The sequence below is a fragment of the Larus michahellis genome, chromosome 2, assembly GCF_964199755.1.
Source record: "Larus michahellis chromosome 2, bLarMic1.1, whole genome shotgun sequence".
Taxonomy (NCBI): Eukaryota; Metazoa; Chordata; class Aves; order Charadriiformes; family Laridae; genus Larus; species Larus michahellis.
The window spans coordinates 14,971,387-14,997,003 of record NC_133897.1 but is presented as its reverse complement, the minus strand read 5'-3'; positions in this window follow the sequence as shown (position 1 = coordinate 14,997,003).

Genomic DNA, 25,617 nt, shown 5'->3' with positions numbered 1-25,617 from the left:
ATATGTGGCACTGTGGTTTGCAGCTAGATTCTGAAATTCCCCAGTCTCTTTTATGTCACCCACCATTGCATAAAAATGCAAAAACTTGAGAATTTTGGGTGAATTTTTTGCTGCTTGCTACCCTGAAAGCTAAAAATTTCAGTCTCTACTTTAGTCTGGAGCTCAGTAGAACAAAGTAATTGGTTCTTTCCCACAAGATCCTACACGCACTCAGCCTCTGTACATGCTGGCTTCACGTATCCTTTCCTAATATTGCCTTGTAAAGAGACACATACTCATATACCTGCAAAGTGTGACTGAGAAGAGTATGATATGCACATTTTTTTCCTTTGTGCATTGCCCTCCTTAATGTTTTACCAGCCCTGCCAAAGCCAAGTTCTGACCTGCTCTTAATTTAGGTTAGTCTATCAGGACTGCCCAGGACTCATCCTTGCAGTCAGAAGTAATCACAGTAAGACAGCACTAAAGCTATGTATCATTACCATCACCCAGACTTTGTGTCTGGGCTTAAGTCAGGCCACAGGAAAAGAAACCAATAGGCTTGTGGTTCTTGTTTCTGAGTAGATTTGAGATATCGAAAGTTTGGTTATATTTTTGCAAAGGCATTTTGGTTTGGAGAAGCTTCCAGTAAATCCCATTAACAAAGAGAGTTCCAAGAAAAAAAATAGGCCAGTAAAACCTAAGATAGTTTAAATGCAATTTACCATGACCAGCCATATGATTTACACTATTAACTGTATCTTCCATCATTCCAAGAGCATGCAATCTAAATTTGTCAACACTGGGCAAAAATAGTGCATAGCTATAGCCAAGTCATTGGGTACAGAAATATTGGCAAAGTTAGAAGAGCACATCCCATTCTAGGATCTTGAGTCATGTAAATATATCTGTTGGTAAGAAAGCATATAATTTTAACTAAGAATTATATATATATTGTAGAAGTATGACTTTAAATTAATTCTGTGTAATCCAATTCTTCTTTCCTTATTGGTAAGATGCCAAAAAAGGCTTATTAATTCCAGAGAGTGGACCCAAGATTTCTTGATGATCATTCCTAATATTGGTGGACACAGGGATGCTAAAAGCAAGCTAACAGTGAACAAAAATCATCTAAAAGCCAATACCAACATGGGCCAGCATCAGCCCTTGCTGATCTCTAATACAATCCATGGATGAAAGCCTCTTTAATCTTACAGTTCTAATGAGAAACAGTATTAAAGGATAAATCGCACAGCAGATATTCAGCTAGGGACAAATCTTCAGTTCCAGGGAAGATTCAGAATACCTCCACGTGGTCTTAGACATAAAAAATGCATCGAACAAAGTGACCTTTTAATTACAAATGTTCTTTCAGAACCAAAAAATAAATTGCCAAAATGATATTTGAGACAAAACCAGTAGCATAGGTATGAATAATTTGTCATTTTAGAACATACAGTATTCTTTATTCTTTCTTTTTGCCATCAGCAGCAGGGCAGGCACTGTTGCATTCACTCGCTCTTTTCTTTGCCAGTGAGTCACTCGATAGCCATCTGCATTCCTCTTGCTGGGTCACTACTTGCACAGTGGTAGAAACTGTACTTGCGTTTTGATGGATGTTTTGCACAAGTATAAGATCCCACTTCCTGGGCAACCTTCACATATATATTGTAATGATAAGAAAATTTACAGTCTATGTAATCTTAGCCTCTCAGAATCTCTCTCATGTATAGCTTTTTAAGTACAATTAATTTAAGAATGAACCACTTATTCTCACACACTGTATGAATTTAAATTCCTTCTGCATCTCTCCTGAGCCTAATACAATGTCTTTGACTAAAATGTACATTCTGAAAGGAATCCAACCAAAGTTCAGGATCTCACAGCTATTCCAAATAAGTTGTTTCATTAATTAAGCAATCTCTCAGTTGGAAAAGTATGCTTAATTTCCAATTTTAATTCCTCAGGCTGCTCACCTTGTGCCCTTGCTAAGCATGATGGTACAAAGGTAAAAGGAGAAGTAATAACTCTTAAAGATGGTATCAGCATTGCCAATCAGAGCGCAGAAGGAAATTGTAGCTAGAGAAGAATTTGTGAGGAATAGAGATTATTAGTCAGACTGTGAAATTTAGGTTGCTTTTCTTACTTTATCCACCAAATTCTCAGGTAGACTTAAGAACTCTATTTAACTATTTTTATTTTTTTGGTTTTGCTTGTAACACTTGAAGATAATCCCCTTCCTATAAAACAATAGCAAGTATTTCTGAGTCCTTCACGTACGCAATGCAACAAATGCCAGCATTTAGTTCCCTGTCTTGGACTGTCAGCAAACTGGAAGATTACTGCACTTACTGTTTTTGCTGGGGTATGTGTCAGTTTTGAATGTGTCCTTTCACAAATTATTGAAGAACTGTTTCATATAATGATTTATAACACACTGTCAATTTGCCACTCTCTCATTTTGATAGTCTAAGTAGTTTTGTTAAACTAAACTAGGCAAGGAATTGAGACAGAAGTGGGGAAGAGCGATCAACTCACACAACAGAGCTGCAATACAGCTGCAAGACTTCTAAAATCCGTGGTCAAGGCTTTAATATACTCTGCTCTTTTGTACAGATAAAATTAATGCATAGTTCTGGCACAACTGGGATCAGAAGTAGCACAATTGTCTGCATGATCAATATGATCACTCTTTAGTGAATTTTTTTTTTCAATTGAATTGGGAACTGAGACTTCATTGGATTAAAAAAAAACAAGTTCCTGGAAGTGGTGATGAAGCATGTAGTTATGTCTGTAAAACCCTGAAATATACAGTTAATGAACACATTTGTCCCTGAAAGTAATGACTGGGTGCCTTTTATAGGGAATATTTGACTGCTCCCTTCTTTAGTGTTTGCTTTGCAAAGACATGCAGAACACGACCTAAAGATTGAAGGAGGAAGTTAAGTTAATAATATTTTTAAATGGTTTCTGATTTTTATTTCTCAAACAAAAAAATCAAGTTGCTTGTTCTTTGAACTTCCATCAATTGTCAATGTTTTACTAAGAGTTTTCCAGGACAGTCAAAAAGGAAACTGGACCAGAACAATGGGTAACATAAGCATTTATCTCCACTACCGTGCATGCTGATAAGGAAAAGCCAAGTAACTGCTCTCTCTCATCTTGTTAATTTTCTGTTTATTACCTCCTGAAGTATTTTGCTCCATTTAACACAAAGAATAAGATATTTTGGTCTGTAAATTTCCCCTTCTTGTCATCTTATTATCCCATCTGCTTATTCTTTGTCCTGCACAGAAGAAGTAAATGCATTTTTAATTGGTAACAATTTTCTTTTAGATATTTTGCATCTTTATGTCCAAATTTTTCCAAAGCCAGGGGGCAATGGAAATTTTCTCATGAGATAGTATAACTGCATATCACGGAGAGCACCTCTTAAGTTCAAAAGACCTTTCATGAGTGAACAGATACAGTATTTGTACACTTGCCTGCTTTAACTGAACCAAAACACAGTTGTTTTCATTTTTTAATGAGTTTTGACATCTAATAATAGCCCTACGTGCCTTAAATTTTAGATTTACTGTGTCAGATATCATTAATGGACTTGGATCTCCGAAAGTGGATATGCAGCACAACGTGGATAAAGGCCTCTGCGATGCCACCCAGGAACTGGTTATGCTGAAATTCCTCTGGTGAAGGGTAGGAAAACATCTCTCCACATCCCTGAGGGGCCTTGGCCTCTCAGGCGTGCTCAGACCATGCTTAACTTGCTTGGACAGCCTCAAGCTTGGTTTAAAATACACCTGGGTGCCCGCTGCCTTTTGGGTATAATAGCCCAGGGGAAATCTAATACGCCCATCTTCAGCATGTATGTGCCTAAAGCATGCTGGCTTGATGGGAGCGGCAAATTTCAGTCCTCTTGAAATAAACTCCAGTTCATCATCTCAGCTCTGAGATATTCAAAGTGTCTGTCCATTTTTTTGAAACCTATGTCAAAAATCCAAAATGCAGTTGTATCCCTAGACCTTTCATTCTACTAAATGTATAGTTGATGCCATTTTTGAAACTAGGATAATTACTGTTGCTATGTAAACTATTACTAAAGCTCGATTAATTTCATGGGATTCTTGTGTCTGCGACCCCACAGTCCTGAAGCAAATATAGTGTGACAAAGAGGTGCTCCTCTCCCCTGTTGATCACCCCTTTTTCAGTTACTCTAAAATGTCTTAACAAAGTTCAGTGCGTAGAAGATAGAGGTGGTGTCTGGGCATTCAAGGTTCATATTTACAGTATCAGTACCAGGATTTTTGAACACCAATTGTTTTCAAAAAGGAGTGAGGATTGTCTAAGTGCTGCCTAGCTGATTAGGACCTAAATCAAAACCGCTCTTAGAATATAAAACTGCATAATACAGCATCAGCAGATTGGTATTTACCACATCAAGGAGTGGAATAAAATTATTAACAATGCCTCAAAATTTTTTTTGTTGTGTACATTTGAAATAATTCAGGTTATATAAAGCCTAAACAGAGCTAACAACATGGTACACATTGGGAGCATTTTATGCTTTCAGCTCCAAAAATACTAAGAGACACTTTAAATGGTGGCTTTTCATTCTGTATGGCTTTGTTCCACAGCAGAAGAGGATAAGTTTGCAGATCCAAAGGCAGAAATTCTCAGGACTTCCTGCCATCCAACACAGTTGGGTACTGTCTTTCTCCTTTTCATGATCACTAAAGAAGGTTAAACGGTGATTCACTAAGATCACGAAGGAATGCCACCATTTCTTCAGACTAAGCTGTCCTGAGGTCCCCTGAGAGCTACCTTTTAAAACAGTTGTGACTACATTACACAGAGACTGGCCATAGAACACTTCTTCACAGGAAAGAAACCCAAATAATGGTTTCATTAGAAAGCCATAAGTTTATGACAGGCAAATCTAAATAACTTAATGAAACGTCAGGCCATTTAAAACTAATTTATATTTATAAGGTTCTTGAGGGGATACATATTTGGTATACAACAAAATTTTGACATTAGCCAAATATTTATGGGGAACTCTTAAGGAGTTTAACATTCACCTCAAACCACCTAAATGGTGTTTCAGGAATGCATATTCAGTTCATATGTGCAAATAAAGAATGAAGGACCTCAGGATATGCGTGCAAAAATGGTGATGCCCCAAGTCAGCCTCTGCTTTTGAAGGTGTTGGTATAAATAATTGCTAAATTTACTTGGGACCCTCAGTGTTTCTCATGTTGAACTGCATTTCACTCCATGATTAAAAAAAAAGAACACATAAAGCACTGTCCTGTGTCATCTTGTTCCCCCCTCCACCAACAATTTTGCCAGAGGTATATCTAAAATAACAAACTGAGGGCCAGAGTACAGTTTCAAGCAGTCTCCCACATTGTTAAGATTCATTAACTGTTAGTCTTCTGCCTGGCACAAAGCTTGTGTTAAGACTTTCCCAGACATACCTGAGTGTGGTTCAGGGCATAGCAGAGGCCACATACTGTTCACAACACACAGTGTAGGTGAAGGCAAAAGAAAAGACTTTGCCTGTACAGATGTGAGCAATACAGTCTTATTTTGAGTGAGGGAGTAGCCCTTCATCTGTTTTATTTACCCAACCTCTAAGGGCAGGTCTACATGAAGGCCTTTTGCACAAAGACCTGAGCTTGCAGTGCTCACACTCAGACTGGCTGAAATTATGTCTCTTCTGTTAGTGTGGTGCCCTCTTGAGCTAATAAGTCCTGTTGAGAAGCTGTTAGAGTGACAAAGATAGCCCTCAAAGAAATAACAGCCTTTAAAAATGCAACTTCCCATTCCTCAAATGTGAGATATAACAGTAGTGCAAAAAACAGGCTAAGCAAAGAGAACCTGAAGGAACCAGCCCCACCTTATTCTGTGGCTACAGAATGAGCAATAGTTGAACCAAAGTAAACAGACTGTGCTTGCCCCATCTTGCTGTAATACAGATTGTACTATGCAAATTATCTTTAGGCCCACACACAGATACACTAGTAAGAATACAGGAATTATCATCCAGGACAATCTAATTTACTGTTATTGAATTAGCTTAAAACTTTCACAACTTTTAAAGAGTTTCTCATCTGTGAAGTGATGTTGGAATATAAACTAATATCTGATGATCTATGTTCTGTGAACACGAAGGAAGCCCAGCATGCTTACAGCATTGTGTTTAATATATTTAATAACTTTCTTTTTTTTTGTTAGTTTTACTCAGATTTACCATTCCACTTCCAAATTTTCTTTTGAAGAGCTTTGCATTTTAAAGGTTATGTGTATGAGAAAGATACAAAGAGAAAGTTAGAAACTTAGGGATTTCTTATTTGTTTGAATCTCTATATTTTCTCTTACTAATACTGTAGTCTGTGAATTGCCTGCAATATCTTAGTTTTAAAAAATTAGTTTAGTCATGGCAGGACTACTACTTCCTTGTAGACTCACTGAGGCATTTTTAGCTTTCCCTGTAAATTCACTCACACTCTAACAGTTCTCTGTGGACTTGTTGGGGCACATTTTGGCCATCATTAACTCTGACGGGGAGTTTTACACCACTGTATCGCCCATTATCTATACATCCCTGGAACATGGATTTGGGTGCACACGAGGGAGCAGGTGCAGCCAGGCAGGGAGTGGTAAGGTGGGTGGAAGGTCTTGCCTCATCATTTCCCACATGATACAAAGCCTACATGGCATGTCGGAAATGATGTAATTGTGGGTGTGTGTAATTTGCTACAGGTTTACTCCAGCACCAAACTAGTATTTAGGTGCCCAAATGGTAATTTGGGCGCCTAGATTCAGGAGAGTGATCCAAAAAACCACACCTAATGTGTTTAGGTGCCTGACATGGCAAAGTAACTATTTTTGATCTCATCCTAAACTGCAACCTTCCAGATTGAAGGGAAGGCACAGAGAAAGTGTTACCTCAATGCTGTGCAGCACCTCAGAGAGATACCTCAGAGGTAATGCCCAATGCCTTATGTCCAAGTCACAAAGTAGGACACACAAATCAGAAAAGGATGAAATGTCTTTCTTCTTCATGGTCACATCCTCCTTCTCTGGCACCTACTTTCTAGTAGAAAGTTTGAGACATTTTTTTCTCACATTGGGCTTAAATATTCCTCCTCTAAATTTCATTCCAGTGCATGAATGAACTCCCTCTAATTTCTACAGATCTTTCTACATTGGAGCATGAGGGGCTTCTTCCTGGTGTTACTTTAGTGGGAAAAGTATTACAAATCATTCACCCCATCGTCAGGTGAACATCATAAAATAAATACCCTTTTGTGAGGAAAAAAATATCAATTAACTACATGCAGAAATCAAAATACTCAGAGCCCAAATGAAAACATAGCTCTGGACTGCTCTGCAGTTAAAAGAGATGATGGAAAGATAATGATGTGGGAGAGGAATGTTTCTTTGTGGAATTAGATTTGGTGGAATAAGTTCAATAACCTAAAATTAGGACATGGCTCCAGCTGGAGGAGAAAGAAGAAAATTATATTAAAGATAAAATTAGTGTGTGAAGACTATTCAAAGGCACCGAGTTTCTGCAGGAAGATTATTTTTTAGGTAGAGCCTAAAGAAAGAAAAATAGTCAATGGTCTGTAACATAAATGGAGACCTGGGAATGGAAACTATCACAGAGGGATTTGGGATGCATGAAAAAGGAACAGGTTATTCCTGGCTCTCCTGACAAAAAAGGAGGGACGAGTACTCAAACTTTATAACTAGGAAACTACATCAACATGGGTTGGGTTGTTTTGAGGAGCAGTTAGGTCAGATGGCAAATTCAGAAGGAAGGAAGAAGGGAAATGATCTATGTAGTGTGGCAGACATTGCATTCTAGTCTGGGGAGTACAAATGAAAAGTGACTACATTTCAGTGACAAGTGCGTCTTTGTGTGTTTAACTGTAGTGATCTTTTTGCTATGATTTGACACTGCAAACTAATACATCTACTTCATACTCATACACATATGCACAACGTATGTGTGTATACATACCCAACAATACAACTGTGTATTTTTACATGTGTGCATATATATGTATAACACATAAACATATTGTGCTTTCTCTCCACCAGAATTTTTTAGAATTTAGAAGCACTTCCATATATATTCTACCTCCAACACATGTATCATCATTTTTGATTTTTTTTAAATCTGGGTAGAAAGAATTAACTTGGATTTCTTTTAAATTAATTGTTGGTTTATTTCTTGGCAGTAGGTCAATTAAATTTGTTCTAATCCCCGTTTGCTTTATCTCTACTCACTTTTACACAGTTGCTCACACTTCAGGTATATATTTCAGCAACAGTAATTAATTGATACAAAACGCTCAAATGTTAAACTAAGTGGTGATGAGCAGGGACAGATTTTGGCCTGAAACTGAAAATCTAAGCAAGCTAGCTATGCACAGCATGGGAAAGGAAGATACACTGAAACAGAGGGCAGTGTCTGTGGAACTAGGAGTATCTAACTGCATATAATCTGTCTGTGTGAATAATTTTCTTATATTGGGTATATGTAGGTTTGGGTGCGAAGAACTGAAAGAAATGATAAGGAAAGTTTGAAATAGCTTCTACAGGTGCCCATCAAGAGACAGAACCCAGCCGGGAGGAATTCACTCTGTATGATTAAGATGTTACAGAGATGGGAGGTGATGTGCACTCTGATGACACCGGTTCCTCTCTGTGATGTGAAGATTAGGAAGTCGTAATCCTGGACTAGACAGCCATGGGGTAGATGGCTAAAATTGGTCAAGAAGAAAACATTCTTAACCCAGCTCTTTAAAAAACACAGAACCTCTTTAATTCATAACATCAATAATCTGAGACTAAAATTTGATATAAAAAAATACTGCCAACTTTCATCTTTTTAAAATTTGTTCTCCTCATGAGAAGAGAACAATAGCATCATAGAATCATAGAACTGTTAGGGTTGGAAGGGACCTTAAAGATCATCTAGTTCCAATCCCCCTGCCATGGGCACGGACACCTCCCACTAGATCAGGTTGCTCAGAGCCCCATCCAGCCTGACCTTAAAAACTTCCAGGGATGGGGCTTCCACCACCTCTCTGGGCAACCTGTTCCGGTGTCTTACCACCGTCATGGTGAAGAACTTCTTCCCAACGTCCAGCCTGAATCGTCCCATCTCGAGTTTTAATCCATTCCCTCTAGTTCTACCATTATCTGACATCCTAAAAAGTCCCTCACCAGCTTTCTTGTAGGCCCCCTTAAGACAAAATCATGCTGCGAGTCACTTTCTGAGGGCTGCAGCATACGTTACCCTTCTTGCTACAATATTACTGAAAGGATCATAGGGCTGTGTAGATCAAATATTCCAGGCTAGAAAGCCAACAGGTGTCTTTGATAGTGTCAATGCTTCCATTATAAACCCTTTTCCACTTCCCGGGAGTGGCTGGCTAAGCCACAAGAATACACCTTTGCTGAAAGAATATAGAAATATTCTCAGGAATTATTTCCCTTTTATTGTTTGTTGAAATGTTTTGGCTCTACCTAAGCTAGAAGGTTTTTCGTGCTGAAGAAAGTAGCTCTTCAGTGACTATAATTAAAACATTAAAATCGATTCAGAAAACATTCTCAAAGTAACAGAGTCTAAGCCAACTTCTCTTGGTCAAGTCCATGACTTGTGCCATCAGTGGGTGTATGTAGGCCAGTAGAAAGGGCTTTTGACAAAAGTACACAATTATTACCTTGTGATGAAAACCATCACACTGACACGAAGCTGGATTTGGGAACTTTATGGGGCTTATAGGTGGGCAGAGGTGGAACATTGGATGAATCAAATTCCACACTTCATGTGATGCAGTCACACTGGGTGAGCTACAGATTTCTCTGTAGTGTTGGTTGGAGTCATATTACCAGTAGATGTAGAGGGATTTGTTTTGTGGCTGTGATTCCAGAGCGGATTTTTGTGCAGACCAGCATACATGGCACAGATTGTCCTTCTGCAGCACGTATCATGAGACTTCCAGAAAATCCTCTCACACAAATGCTTTGAGTGACAAAACCAACCTTCTGCTGACACTGCATTGTAGGTAATGGCGCCTACTTTTAGCAGTGATGTGTGAAAATTATCCTCCAGGTACTGACCCAAATTGGACTATCCACATTAATAAGCAATCTACTGGCACGAATGAGGGATCCACAGCATGGCCTCGTATTGTCCATAATCAAAATTTTAATAAACAGGTATTTTGTCAAAGTGTTATGATAAAAAAATAAGAAAATTGTTAAAAAAAACACCACTTAGATAATACAGATTCATTTTGAGGGGAGTAAATAGTGTATCTGTGATTGGTAATGAAAATAAAACCTTTGGCTAGTTTAGATAACAAATATTTAAACGGAATCAATAGTTTTTCGGAAGAAGATTTGTTTTTCAAAAGACAAGTACTTCCCATGCTGTACTGTTTTGTATCTAGTGGAATGCTCACATTGTTTCTATTCTTATAGTTAATTGTTAGGAGAAACCCTGTTTGTATTTTCACGGCAGTAACTGGATGTCAGTAAGAACTCCTCAGGACTGTTTGCTTGGCGACCTCTTGGGCTTTTTAGCTAATGCACAACTAAGATAAGAATAATCAACTTAAATATTTACATTGGACATTTCCAATGGTTAGTTCCAATTTACAATTTTCCAAGGGGCTGGAAAAGACACTGCACTGTGGATTGAAGTGTGTATCTTGAAAGCCTTTTAGTTGTTAATGTTCCCATTCACAATGTGATACTGAAAACCCTTAAGACCTTAATGACATACCCGAAAAGGCAGGCAGACTTGCGGATGTCTACGTGCGGCTAATGAAATAGCATTGTTGAGAACAGAAAAACGCTGCAGCTCAGCTGCTCAGGGTATCACAGCCCTCTTTATTTCTGTATTATTTTCTTCCTGTGAATGTTATTACCCCCATTTACTAGATCTCCCTTGTAAGCACTTTGAATGAGTTCAGTAGCAGCAGATTTCACATCAAACACATTCAGAATTTCAAACTGACTAAAGAGACCAAAAGTTCCTTATTTTTTAGGAGTTCCTTATTAGAGAACAGATCACATAACAGACACTTTAAGGTAATTCTCAAATACCCCTTGCATGAAGAAACCAACCTGTACAGAAACACAACCAGAACAAACAATGAACAACAGTGAGTGCTTGGCACCCAGGTCTCTTTGCAAAACAGAACAGTATTTTTGGGACACCATATAAGATTTGAAACATTTGAGCTTTTCAACATTATACTGCTACAAGCAGGACATTTTTTCAAGGTGAAAAGGTATCAGAAAGGAAAGAAATTTAATTATCGGATAACTAGGAAGTGGACACACATTACCAGATGGTGCATTAACTTCCATTTTTTGTTAAATGTCTTTGAACAATTTAACCTGGGCACGTAACCTACTCCTACTCAGAAGGAGGCTGTATACAACTCTGCAGTGCAATAATTTTGCGTCTTTTCTGGGGGTGCTACTTCTTAATACCCTTGTTCATTCTGACTGCAAGGGGGCTGAGAGTGCTCAGCCATGTGGGGTAGTGTTTCAGCAGGAATAGATATCTCATTAATTACCCCAGAAATGGTGTTTGCTTCCGTTAAACTCAAGCCCTTCTGTGCATTCTTAATATCTTCATCACCCTTGAAATGGGCAATTCCAAAGCTACTATCTTGACAGCCAGGCATTTTCTTATGTTATATTTTTGTCCTCTGAGTAATTAAATCTATTCCTGTACACAGCATCCCTGCTTTCATTGTCTTACAACATGCAACATATGGCCCGATGAATTGAGAGTCAATTTGTCTGTATTCCTTTGAAAGCTACTTGATATCCCATTCCTCCCAAATTATAACAAACAGTAGAGTATGTCAGATTGCAGATTACGCCTCCAAACAAAAGCTAAATTGGCCCATCACAGTAAGTGACATTTGAAGCATTTATAATATTCTGGCTGAATTCTGACTTGAATACCCCAACTTGTAGTGGGCCAGATTGCACTTTGTAAGGGAGATGTTGTTTGTACTTTTGTGTGCCAACGTGCCCTTTAGTGAGATGTCATTGATGTTGCTCCTCAGAGTTTTAGTCTGCACTACAAAAGTTTACATTTTGGTTCTTATTTCATTACAGGTTTCTTAGAATCATAGAATAATAGAATAGTTTGTGTTGGAAGGGACCTTCAAAGGTCATCTAGTCCAACCCCCCCCTGCACTGAGCAGGGACACCTTCAACTAGATCAGGTTGCTCAGAGCCTGTTACAACCCGACCTTGAATGTTTCCAGTGACGGGGCATCTACCACCTCTCTGGGCAACCAATGTTTCACCACCCTCATTGTAAAACATTTCTTCCTTATTTCTAGTCTAAATCTTACCTCGTTTAGTTTAAAATCATTACCCTTTGCTCTATCGCAACAGGGCCTGATAAAAAGTTTCTCCCCATCTTTCTTATAAGACTCCTTTGAGTATTGAAGGGCCACAATAAGATCTCCCTGGAGACCTCTCTTCTCCAGGTTGAACAATCCCAACTCCTAAGCTGAGAGCTCCAGAGCCGGATGCAGTACTCCAGGTGGGGTCTCGCCAGAGCGGAGGGGCAGAATCACTTCCCTCGACCTGCTGGCCATGCTTCCTTTGATGCAGCCCAGGATACAGTTGGCCTTCTGGGCTGCAAGTGCACATTGTTGGCTCATGTCCAGCTTTTCATCCACCAGTACTCCCAAGTCCTTCTCCTTAGGGCTGCTGTCAATCCCTTTATCCCCCAGCCTCTATTGATACTAGAGGATTGCCCCAACCCAGGTGCAGGACCTTGAACTTGGCCTTGTTGAACCTCATGAGGTTCACATGGGCGCGCTTCTTGAGCCTGTTCAGGTCCCTCAGGATGGCATCCCATCCCTCAGTTATGTCAACCACACCACTCAGCTTGGTGTCATCTGCAAATTTTCTGAGGGTGCACTTGATCCCACTGTCTATGTCATTGATGGAGATATTGCCCTGAGGGACACCACTTGTCACCGATCTCCATCTGGATATTGAGACATTGACCACTACCCTCTGGATACAACCATCCGACCAATTCCTCCTCCACCGAACAGTCCACCCATCAAATTCATACCTCTTCAATTTAGAGAGCAGGATGTTGTGGAGGACTGTGTCAAAGGCCTTACAGAAGTCCAGATAGATGACATCCGTAGCTCTTCCCTTGTCCACTGATTCAGTCGCTCCATCATAGAAGGCTACTAGGTAGGTCAGACAGGACTTGCCATTGAGGAAGCCAAGCTGGCTGTCTCAAATCACTTCCCTGTCCTTCGTGTGCATTAGCATAGCTTCTAGGAGGATCTGTTCCATGATCTTCCCAGGCACAGAGGTGAGACTGACAAGTTGGTTGTTCCCAGGATACTCCTTTCTACTCTTTTTAGATATGGGTGCAATGTTTCCTTTTTTCCAGTCACTGAGGGCTTCACCTGACTGCCATGACTTTTCAAATATCATGGAGAGTGGCTTGGCAACTACATCAGCCAATTCCCTCAGGACTCTGGGATGCATCTCGTCAGGTCTCATAGATTTCTGTACTTTCGGGTTCCTCAGGTGGTCACGAACTTGATCTTCTCTTCCAGTGGGAGGGACTTTTCTCCTCCCAGTCCCCATGCTCAAATCTGAAAGACATTTTTCTGACAAAGAATAAGGTCAAACTTTGGCAGAGCTGAAGAGAAAATGTTATTTTACTTTGTTTTTATCATTTAAAATGCAAATTGTTTTATTTTGGCAGAGTGTGTACAGATGATAATGAGATCACGCAGTGACCCAAATTTAGCTGTTAATGTCTAGTAAATATGTAGAAATTTAAAACAGGAAGCCTGACTATTTTCAGAAAATCAATCCAACCAACCAACCAATGAACCAAATATTCTGTTTTCAGGGCCAATTTTTTTTCTGCAATACTGTCTATGAATCCAGTGTTGTCTTTGCTCAAATCACTGTGAGAGATTCTTTCTCCATGTCAGAAGCTGTGATGCAGAACAGATGCTGAGACATAATAGAGCCATCCATAAATCCTTAAACTAAGATCTGTGACCAACTATACTCTCTATGTAGGAGGCTCAGTCTGTGTTCATATATAGTTTCCTCACTCAGATGCCAAATCTGTGTCCCGTTTCTATCCCGTTGTGACTGAGAGGTGGAATGAAAACTACTCAGTTCCAAAAGAGTTATATATTACCCCTGAAAGCCCTCTTCGTAGCTCATTTCTACCCCTAACTAGTGAATTCATGATAATTCAGCTACTTTCTGGAGACATGGACGGTTGTGCAAGAAATACAGTTGTGTACAGTTTTTTTTTCCTGTTTGAATCTAAAACTTGACAAATTAGGTCTATTCCCAAAGCTCAAATTCCAGTATTAAAATAAGTGAGCTGGAACAGAATCCAGTGTATTAATATTAACATGAGAACACCAGGCATTTTGTCTTGCATCCATATTCCCAGAGGTCCAGTCTGTACTCTTGGCATAACTGACAGCTTAATAAAGTAAGTCCCTCCTCCCTATTCATCTCAACTAGCTCAGAAAGAGGAAAAATGGTCTATGTAATTAAGGATGAACTTACATAGCCGGTTAACTCTGATGCTCTTGTCTTGTGTTGTGATCTAGATGTGGAGGACTCTAATACAACAGAGCATCAAGACCCAAGCACAATTAACTGGATGACTGATGACATGTTCACTTGCATCCGACTGGTATCAGCACTCACACATAAGTGAGTCTCTGAAGGCCTAATATCATGGTTGCCTTGCAAACAAATGTTTGTCTTAATATGAAGTTATAGTTGAAGTCACTATTAGAATATGGTTCTGCAATGGGCCCAGGTGAAAATGTAATTAAAAATACTGTAATTTTAAGGCAGAGCATTGATGCTGCTGAGCATTGATGTTGATGAGTTAATGCTGATGATTGTGAGAGAGATGAGAAAATAAACAGGAAACTTAAAACTTAATGAGACACCATTTGAGAAACAAAAAAAAATATATAAAAAATAAATAAAATAAATATAAAGCAGCAGTAGTAATGGTAGTCTCTTGCCATTACTTTTCCTGCCAGGTTACTCACACGCTCCACTCCTAAATCCATCTCTCAAGGCGGTTTTATGTGGTATCTCTAAATTTGGCCTGATAGTCACCTGTTTCAGTCCTGTTTTGATTTGTCCATAAGGACCAATCTAACAGGTATCCAGTAAGTATCCACTAAATCCTGAAGATCTTACTAACAATACTTCATCCCTTGAAGTCATCCACAGCATTAATTTGACTTAATTATCTATCCTCGTTCAGAGAAAAAAAGTCGGGGTAAAAGCTGTTCTCCAGATCATCTAAATAATAATTTCAACTCCCTCAATCTTCAGCTTGGCCTCATCTTACCCTGAATCTTTTCTAGAAGAGACTGTTTTCAAACTGTCTTGAAATATCCATGACCGTATTTTTCAAATGCTAAAAGGAGTGCAGTGCTAACATAAACACTGGCTTATCTGGGACTGCTCTGAGGATGTATGTGATTTCCTGAGCATATCCTGAGCTTGTATCTGCTCACTTACCAACTGATAAGTAACATGGCACTTCTGAAATGAAAATAACAGCATTTAAATAGATCCCTTTAAAACAAGAATACTAAGATATAAATATATTTGAGATTTCTGTCCCAAATCTGTTTTGTATCTGCATTTGTTGTATTGGAAAATTAGAACAAAAAGAAAACACGCACACAGAGGTGGAATAATGCATAGAATGAGATGAAATATCTGTTGCTCGGCTAAATGACCAGCAATGAAAGATATAGTAACTACAAAATCCTGTGTAGACATTCGAAATCTTTAACACAGTAAGGGAGGTAGTAGAAGGGGTGAATAGGAAAAAATTAAGAAAACAATGTATGGAACAAAATAGCAATAGTAACTTCCCGCCCATTAGATCCATGCAAGTGTTTGATTTTGCTGCTTTTACAATGAATATTACATTAAGGTCAAGAAACTACACCATATTTGATTTTAGCTGCTATATTTACTGTCCAGTATTTTGTGTCAGTTCCTAAGCAAAGGTACAGAAGAGTGAAAGCATAGTCAGATAATTGTGCATGTGAAAAATTTGAAGTAAAATATGAATGTACATATTTATTTCTACCAGGAGGCTTAATCTCCATTTGCTTCTGGATCACTAGTGTCCTGCAAAGATTTTCATGTTTGCAGGCAGTCCAGTTAGGCAGATTATTTAGATGTGTATTACATAGGTGCCTGGAGCCTTAGACAGACCTGTACACAGACTTTAGAGCAAATACTGGCATGAAAGTAATTTAAAGATTAAGGCTGCACGTTATTACAATGTAATAATAAGTATAAATGTAATGAAACAAGGCTCCTGACCTCTAGGATGGTGTGAATACAACCACAAATCATTCTTCAAACATCAGTAAATATGAACATACGTATCATATGATGCTGCTATTTATGAAGACATATATTACTAGCAATTTTACCTGCTTGCACTCATCAGGAGCCCTTGTGAGATGGAAAGCAGCTGTGGGTGCTTTAAAACTTAATATGTGGGGGTAAATTTGGGAACATCTAAAATGGAAATTAGAGTCTTACCTTTGCAAAGAAGTTAATCTGTAGGCTGACATCAGTTAATTTGCTAATTTACATGTCAAATTGCACAGGTAAAAATCCTGTTTCTGTCTTAAGGACCCCTGAAGCATTCATACCCTCTGTTTTAAGTGTTTCTGATGGTTTCACATTGGGATGGAGAGGGACATAATATGAAAAATTATATTTGAAATAAGAATGTAAGATACGGTTTTGGCTGCTTATGGTACTACATACAACATGGAGCAAAATACCCCTAAGAAACATACTGGAAGAATAAATTAAATAAGTGTAGCAATCCACTAATACAGACAAGCACATGACAACTGGATTTGTTTTTAGGTTACTGTGAAAGCTAGAAATCATATTTCTATTAAAGTTATGTTTCAATTTATCATTTTTATTTAGCATATAATTGTGTCTAACCATTTCTTATTTTACTATGTTTGGTACCTGTGACATTTCACAAACACACAGGATGACAAATTCTCTATTTGGGGTAGTACGCAATAAACAGCAGGCCCTTCTCTTGAAAAGGAGTTTTATTGCAAAAGAAAATGGAAAACACTATTAGAGTGAGATCAGTATTAGAGTGAGAGACAAATCAGGAAGAGATATTCTGGGGTAAAAGCACTGAAGAGCCATGAGGAAAGAATCTGGGACCTTATATATAAAGAATGTGTCTCAGTGTCTCAATGACAAAAAACATTTTAGGGAAAAAAGTCATGCAAGAGACAGACTTTTATATCTCATATGCAGTACCCTTGGAAAAGGGAGTTCAGAAGACTAGCTGAGAGAAACAGATCACTTAGTGCAAATAATAAATTCAGCTGAGGAGAAACACTGATTGTTAGAATATGATTGACATTGGCTCTGGAGGCAGATGTCCTCCTGCCCTCCCAGCTGGAAAGGCCGGCTGGGTGGAGCTCCTTTAGAAAACTGGCTGCTGTCATTGTACAGCTAAAAGAAGAGTGGACACACAGAGGTAAATTTTCAAAGCAGTGTGTTTATTAACTACCCATTGACAAATACAGGCAATTGTTAGTGAACCTCCTGCACATCCCTTTGAAAACCTACCCGGTTTGTCTGAGATGATATCTCACCATTTATGCCAGAAAAGGTGGCTTCCAAGATAGAGGTGGGCCTTTCTTGACAATGGATAAAATGGGTGATCTCAGGAACCCTTCGCCTTTTTAAAAAGCCGTGTGAGGTCTCCCATACTACAATTCACATTCAATTTAGGTTTTTTTCTCTTCTCGCAAGATCAAAGAATTTTTTCTTATGTCATCACACATGACATGGGTAATGAAAGGTTTGAGAAGCTAGAACTGACAGTTTCCAGCATGGCCTCTATCTAATTCTGTAGCTTTTCAGTATTCTCATTTATACGGGGGCGAGAGGGGGGAAATGATTAAGAATACTTCACCTGGCAGTCCTTGAACACTCACCATTGTGAGCTGAGAACAAGCATAGCCTCACTATTATTATGCTTTACCCATGTATACTTACAATGAATAGAGCAGCACTCTGAGTGTTTCTTCATTATAGCCATGGTTTGCTTTACAAAGTGCTGGAGAATGTACGAGCTAGCTATAAATCAAATAAGTGAGAAGTTTTGGATCCCATGCAAAAATCTCTGTGAAGTAAAAGTTGCACAACAGAAATCGATAAATTCAAATTTTCAAATCATTCCATTAGCATGTGGTAGGACACATTGCTGTCTGAACATAAGTGTTGACTGGCTGGCTGGAACTTAGTAACATCAGATCATGGCTAAATCTCACATGAAAAATGACACTGTCATTATTTAAAGGGTTGATATTATTTAATGTGGGGATTTTCCCCTTCTTTTTCTTTTTGTTTCTGGCAACGTCTCTATGGTGTGCAAGCAATTATACAAGACCATGTGTAGCAAAACAACAGTCATCAAGGAGTGAAGACGATCACCAGTTAAAATTGTGCACTACACTGTCATACTCGGCAGAAGCAATTCTCTGGCCTCTACGTACATTCTTCTTGTTCTCAGTATCACAGGAGGAGAGAATAATGAGGTATACATTTTCACAACATCCACCAGCTTAAATGTGATTCGGTCCATTACATTTTGGTTGTGTTTTTGAGGAGCCTGTTTTAATTGTGCTGATGAGGTTTGTAGTGGCACAGCAAGTGCCACTCGAATTTTTATATGTGCAAGGTTAAATTGGTCTGGGCGTATCTCCAGATAAAATGGTCTTTTCATTTGTATTATGTGGAACTGACCCAATATGAGGCAGCATGTGAGATGAAACTAAGAAAAAAGACTGGATATATTGTGTAAATACAGTAATAAGAATCCCAATGTGGGTGAAGACTGTGATCAGTATTGTGTTATATGTCAACTAGATATCTGCATTTCTATTAAAATGCCTACAAATGTTCAGAAATCTTTTTGTTTCATACTGAGATGGGAAATAAAATATCAAAATACTTGATTGAAAATAAATGGTAACAATTTGGGAACGCCACGACACTCAGCTTTGATTTTAGTATGAAATACTAAATTGTTATGTACTGATTCTCTGCTTTTGTTTTGTCTCAATTTGATATTGATCGCTGTCTTTCACAGCTATTGTAGTATTATGAAAATATAGTTTCATTGCTGCATGGCTCTGTTTTTACCTCCAGAAGTGGAGTCAAGTTCCCATGATAGATAAATTTCTTGAAATCCTGTGGATCCAACATGTAGGAAATTTGAGACCATTATGGGAAAAGAAGACTGACAGGAAACCTAAATGGAAGAGATCTTGGAACAGCAGAGTTGTTATGAGACCTAAGTTTCCTTAACTTTGCTTGGTTATAAACATTTATAGAAATGGAAAAAATTTAAATCCTAAATTTTCAGTTTTAAAAATTTGGTCTGTAAGAATATCATTTTAGGTAAGAAATATTTGAAAAGAAAATCCTAATCCTTGAGTTCCAAAGTTTAGGTTGCTTGCAACAGTATGCGGGTGCACAAAGAATGCCAATTACAGCTTCATTACAAGCCAGACAGGACTTGTCCTTTACAAAAGCGATATTCTAGAGAGTTTTGAAAACATAGCATAGGAATCCTGGAAATACAAATAGAAAATTGTCTTTTAAAATTAATTTCTCATTTTAGTGAAGTTCTTCAATGTCACAAGATAATTGAGTGGATGTTGTTAGCAATGTGAAAAATGGTTTTGAGGTAGAAGGAAGCCTGTTCAGTCAAGGATCTTAAAAAAAAAAAAAAAATCCCATTGTTACATTGAAGGAAGGGTTGTTGTTTTTTTTTTTGGTGGATTGATAGCTGAAAAGACACTGAGGGTGTTGTTTCTCAAGAAACTAGGAATCTTAGAAGACACTTACTTAGAGTACAGTCACACAGCTGCTAAGGAAGCTGGGTGTATATAGTAAATTTGTTTACCATATACTGTTGCCTTCTGTGATGTGAACACAAGAAATTTGAAGAAAGAATACTTGGTTTCTCATGTTATATTGTTTAAAAATAATATGTTTAGTTTGGGGAATGAACATAACCAGAACATCTTCGTTATCTCTTTCCCACTTTTCATCCCATAAAGCTGTTTCCAACAACCTTTCTTTACAAGTTTAAGTTTCTTTTACAGAAGCTAATTTGAGAATCATTGGACAGCTCCCAAGTCCTCATTTTTTCCCTCCGGTTTCTTCGTGGAAACAGCTTAGCTGAATAATTTGACATAGTCTGAACGTCAGTGCAAACATCCCACAAATACTGAGTGACTGTTTAACCTAAAAAACATAGAGTGTACTTTGAAAACTTTATTAGCAATCTTTCACTCTCAAGTATTTTTATAAACTGTTTCCCAGTGAAAATGAGACGGTCCCTTAAATTGAAAAATGATTAATTATACAAACTATGTGACAGAAATGTTTATCTTTATAAAAGAAAAACATTTACAGAGCGATTTCAGTAGTTTATAGTAAGGAAAGATAATTAATAGTTTGTTGCTATTCTATGATTTTTCAGTGAGATAATCCATAGCTGGTGGTGTGGGGAATAGCTTCTATTTCTCAGTTCACCAAACAGAAGAAACCTCCACTGAGTGGTTTATCTTAATACCAGACATCTGTCTGTTTTTCATTATTCACATGGTAAAGAAGAAAGATCTTTGTGCTGCTTAAGAGAGCCTTAATGTAGCATATAGTCTTAAAGTAACAGCAGATACAGCAGGAAGCTTTTCCACCACTCATATCTTGCACTTAATGCACACAGGGTTAGTGGAAAATCCTTCAGAACTGTGATAAGTGTTGTTGTGAAGAAGCCTTTTGTAGAAAACAACACGGTGTTCTGAAAGCCTCGGAGAGCAGGACTGTCTTGGGAAGGGATGCATCCCAGCAAGTGATGTGTCCTGTGGTCCTAATGCCTGCGCTGACACAGTGTCTCCTGGACAGGTGTGGGTGAGAAGCCAGATGTCCATGTCCCTGTGCGGAGGAGTGAATGCCTGAGCATGCTCTAGTACTGCTAGTCAAAGTCGCAGTAAAATTCAAGTCCGTGGCCCTTGTGCTCAGGTTATGACAGCCTCTGGCTTGAATGTCTTTTCAGAATGGGTCTCCATGAGGACTCTTTCCTCACCAAAGATGGAAGGGGAAAACAGTTTTTAGTGAAAAATAATAATGATTTTGTCAATATGTGCCTCAGCACTTCTTGCCAGTCACCATAAGCAGGGCAGTAGTTACAAGTTGCCTCCTCACTTTTCCTCCTCTCCAAATGTCATTGTGCAGCATGATGTGATGTGATGACGTGACTCTCAATCTCCTGAGAGGAGAGGAATCCTATTGCTACCTCATCTACTATCTTCACTATCCCCTGTCCTGACTGTGGCTGCATTTAGCCCCAGTGATTTCAGGTTAAACAAATGGAATTGGATAAAACACCTTTGAAGACTGGCTTACCTATTCGAACAGAGAATGTAATGAAAGCATCTGCCTACAGGGCCAAGTGCACAACAAAACCATGAGGGTATGTCTATTGGTTTAAAGCAATGAACAAAAGTGCTTGGATGATAGAGAGAGAGCACACAGAACAATACTAAAAGTATCAGTAGTCTGCTTTCAACTAGATGACAGTCTGCAGTGCTGGTAACATTTTGCATGCAGAAATGGATAGCAAAATACAGTTCAGAAATGAAGATCAAAACCAATTAGAGGTTCAAAAGCTTTCTGTATGAGGAGGTATTGAAAACATTGGAACTTACTAGAAAGGTGAGAAATCAAAAGAGACCAGATAAAGGTGACTAATGTAATAATTGATATCGAGAAAATAAATCAGGAGTTCTCATTCGGTTTTTACAATAAAGTCGTTTCCAATAAAAGAACAAGGGGTATTCAATGAAAGACAACAGATCTAACACCTATTAAAAAAAAACCTTTTCTTTATTACCTTGTGAAAATCATTGTAACAAAATGTTACTGCGGCCAAAGGCTTAGCAGGATTCCTTAGCAAGAAGAGGTAGATGTTGTATGGGAACATCTGCAGTAATGCTAGCTAGGAAGGTTCATTTTTGAAGGAAGGTAAGCCTTTCACTCTTCATGACTTAAATAAAGGCATAGGAAGAAACTTTTCACTTTGTGATGACAATTATTTAATAGAAAGATTTCCTACAATTTCTCCCAAAGGACTCTGTGTTGCTCATTATGGTCTGACATGAAGTGGTACTCACGTTTCCATGGAACAAATTTGCCACAGAGCTAGCTGTTCACTGGGTGATCAGGCCAATGTGTCTTAAGAAGTTATAACCTCTCAGATGGGAGTTACTGACCTTCAGGTCACATTCAGTAACTAAACTTTGTGTGCTCCTAGTCCAGCACAAAATACTGCTTTAAGAGAAGGAATTTTCATGTTACATTTTAGCAAATCTAGTGACAGGGTTACTCTTCCTTGCAAGTTACTTCACTGGGATGAATGTCAACCACTTTCACACAATGATTGAGAAGTGCAAAGCTATTTGACCCTCCTCCCCTCTTTTCAAAACCACTTTTTTCCCCCAGTGGTTTATCAGTTTAAAAGTGCTGAATCCTAACTCTGAGTAATTCTGAGTTAAAAATTCTCTATTGGGTTTGCATGGTAAGGTTTTGATAGTGGGGGGGCTACAGGGTTTCCTTCTGTGAGAAGCTGCTAGAAGCTTCCCCTGTATCAGACAGGGCCAATGCTGCCGGCTCCAAGACAGACCCACTGCTGGCCAAGGCTGAGCCCATCAGTGACACTGGTAGCACCTCTGGGATAACATACTTCAGAAGGGGAAAAAACTGCTGTGCAATGAGTGAGAATATGTGAGAGGAACAACTCTGCAGACACCAAGGTCAGTGAAGAAGGAGGGGAGGAGATGCTCCAGGCACTGGAACAGAGATTTACCTGTAGCCTGTGGTGAAGACCATGGTGAGACATGTTGTCCTCCTGCAGCCCATGAAGGTTAATGGTGGAGCAGATATCCACCTGCAGCCCATGGAGGACCCCATGCCGGAGCTTGTGGATTGCCGGAAGGAGGCTGTGGGAAGCCTGTGCTGGAGCAGGCTCCTGGCAGGACCTGTGGACCCATGGAGAGGAGCCCATGCTGGAGCAGGTTTGCTGGCAGGATTTGTGACCCCGTGGGGAACCCATGCTGGAGCAGTCTGTTCCTGAAGGACTGCACCCCATGAAAGAACCCGTACTGGAGCAGTTTATGGAGAACTGTCCATAGCATGGGGGGGACCCCACAGTGGGACAGGGCAAGAGTGTGAGGAGTCCTGCCCCTGAGGAGGAAGGAGTGGCAGAGACCATGTGTGATGGACTGACCACAACCCCCATTGCCCGTCTGCCTGCGCTGCCTGTTGGGGGAGGTAGAGAAAATTGGGAGTGAAGTTAAGCCCAGGAAGGGTATGGGGAAGGTGTTTTAAGATTTAGGTTTTTTGTCTCATTACCCTACTCTGATTGGATTGGTAATAAATTAAATTCATTTTCCCCAAATTGAGTCTGTTTTGCCCATGACGGTAACTGGTGAGTGATCTCTCGCTGTCCTTATCTCAACCCATGAGCCTTTTGTTCTATTCTCCCTCCCCTGTCTAGACAAGAAGGGGGAGTGATAGAGCAGCTTTGGTGGGCACCTGGCATCCAGCCCGGGTCAACCCACTATAAATTCAGACTCAGACTTGCTAGTAATATATATATGCGCACAGAAATGTATGTTATATACAACTGTGTATTTACACATACATAAGTATATATGTGTGCATGTGCATATATACACGCACACTTATTCACACACAGAAGATATATCTTCAAAGATTTACCTTCCCTATAATTTCTTGTAGGCCATCAATGAATACCATGAATTTATATCATAATTCAACATCATCGATATGAAAAGTTACTTTATGATCCCTTATTAGGCAGCTCCTCTGAACACAGGGCTGCAGCTGACAAGTGGGGTTTGATAGAAGTAAGGTGTGCAACCTGAATTCAGTAACCTTTTTAAAAAATCAGTCTGTCCCAGAGGAAGCAATTCTTTCTCTTGCAAAATCAGCGGTACCAAGAAACAAATGTTGTCAGGTGACAGTTACATAGCTTATTTGTTATTTGGTTTATTTTGAATGCTTGTCTTTTAATTTTTTATTTCTCTAGGGTGAATCACTACATGCTGTCTGAGGTGGAAAACTGGGCTTTTTAGAGTAATAGTATTATAATAAAGCTCTTTTTTCACATTTTTTTAATCTGCACACAATTACCTACAGAATTTATTCAGCCAATAATACTCAGAAAAAACGCTACACCTATCAAGTCATAAATACATGGAAGGAGACTCCTTGTTTTGAGTTCATTTTGGGTTCAAGCCCTTATTTCCCCGGTGGATGAAATTCAATGACACCTGAAAAAAAAAAAAAAAAAAAAGGTTGCTATTAAAACAAACAAGCCTCAAGAAACAAAATAATTTAACATTTAATCTCTCTTACCATAGCAAAAATACATGCCCAGAGTGCCTATGTCTCCTTTCTAACAACGCAAGGAGGTCTCAAAGGATGTTTACCAACCCCAGGAACAGAGAGTGAGAAAAGGTGTCTTGATTTCTCCCTGCAAACTCTGGTTAGCTGGGAAGGAAAATGGGAGCAGGAAAGCCTACAGATTTGGAAAAGTACGTCGTTAAACTTTTTCTGGAGCCCAGAGAGAGGACACTGGATAGGGCAAGTGTGCTGTGGAAGAGGGCAGTCTCAGGGCGCCCTTTGTGGAGAAGGAGCTGTGACCCCCAGCAGGGCTGTGTGACATGTGGGCACTCCTGGAAAGGGAATCTGAGTGCAGGGAGGCCGACAGGCAGAGGTGACGAGGAGCAGGGGTGGTGAGGAGCAGGGGTGCTAAGGAGCAGGGGTGGCGAGGAGCAGGGGTGGTGAGGAGCAGGGGTGGCAAGGAGCAGGGGTGCTGAGGAGCAGGGGTGGTGAGGAGCAGGGGTGCTGAGGAGCAGGGGTGGCAAGGAGCAGGGGTGCTGAGGAGCAGGGGTGGTGAGGAGCAGGGGTGCTGAGGAGCAGGGGTGGCAAGGAGCAGGGGTGGCAAGGAGCAGGGGTGGTGAGGAGCAGGGGCGCTGAGGAGCAGGGGTGCTGAGGAGCAGGGGTGGCGAGGAGCAGGGGTGCTGAGGAGCAGGGGTGCTGAGGAGCAGGGGTGGCGAGGAGCAGGGGTGCTGAGGAGCAGGGGTGCTGAGGAGCAGGGGTGGCGAGGAGCAGGGGTGCTGAGGAGCAGGGGTGGCGAGGAGCAGGGGTGGCGAGGAGCAGGGGTGGCAAGGAGCAGGGGTGGCGAGGAGCAGGGGTGACAAGGAGCAGGGGTGGTGAGGAGCAGGGGTGGTGAGGAGCAGGGGTGGCAAGGAGCAGGGGTGCTGAGGAGCAAGACCAACGAGCAGGGGTGTCTGAGGAGCAGGAGTGTCTGAGGAGCAGGGGTGTCGAGGAGCAGTGAGGCCAAGGAGCAGAGGTCCCTGAGGAACAGGGAGG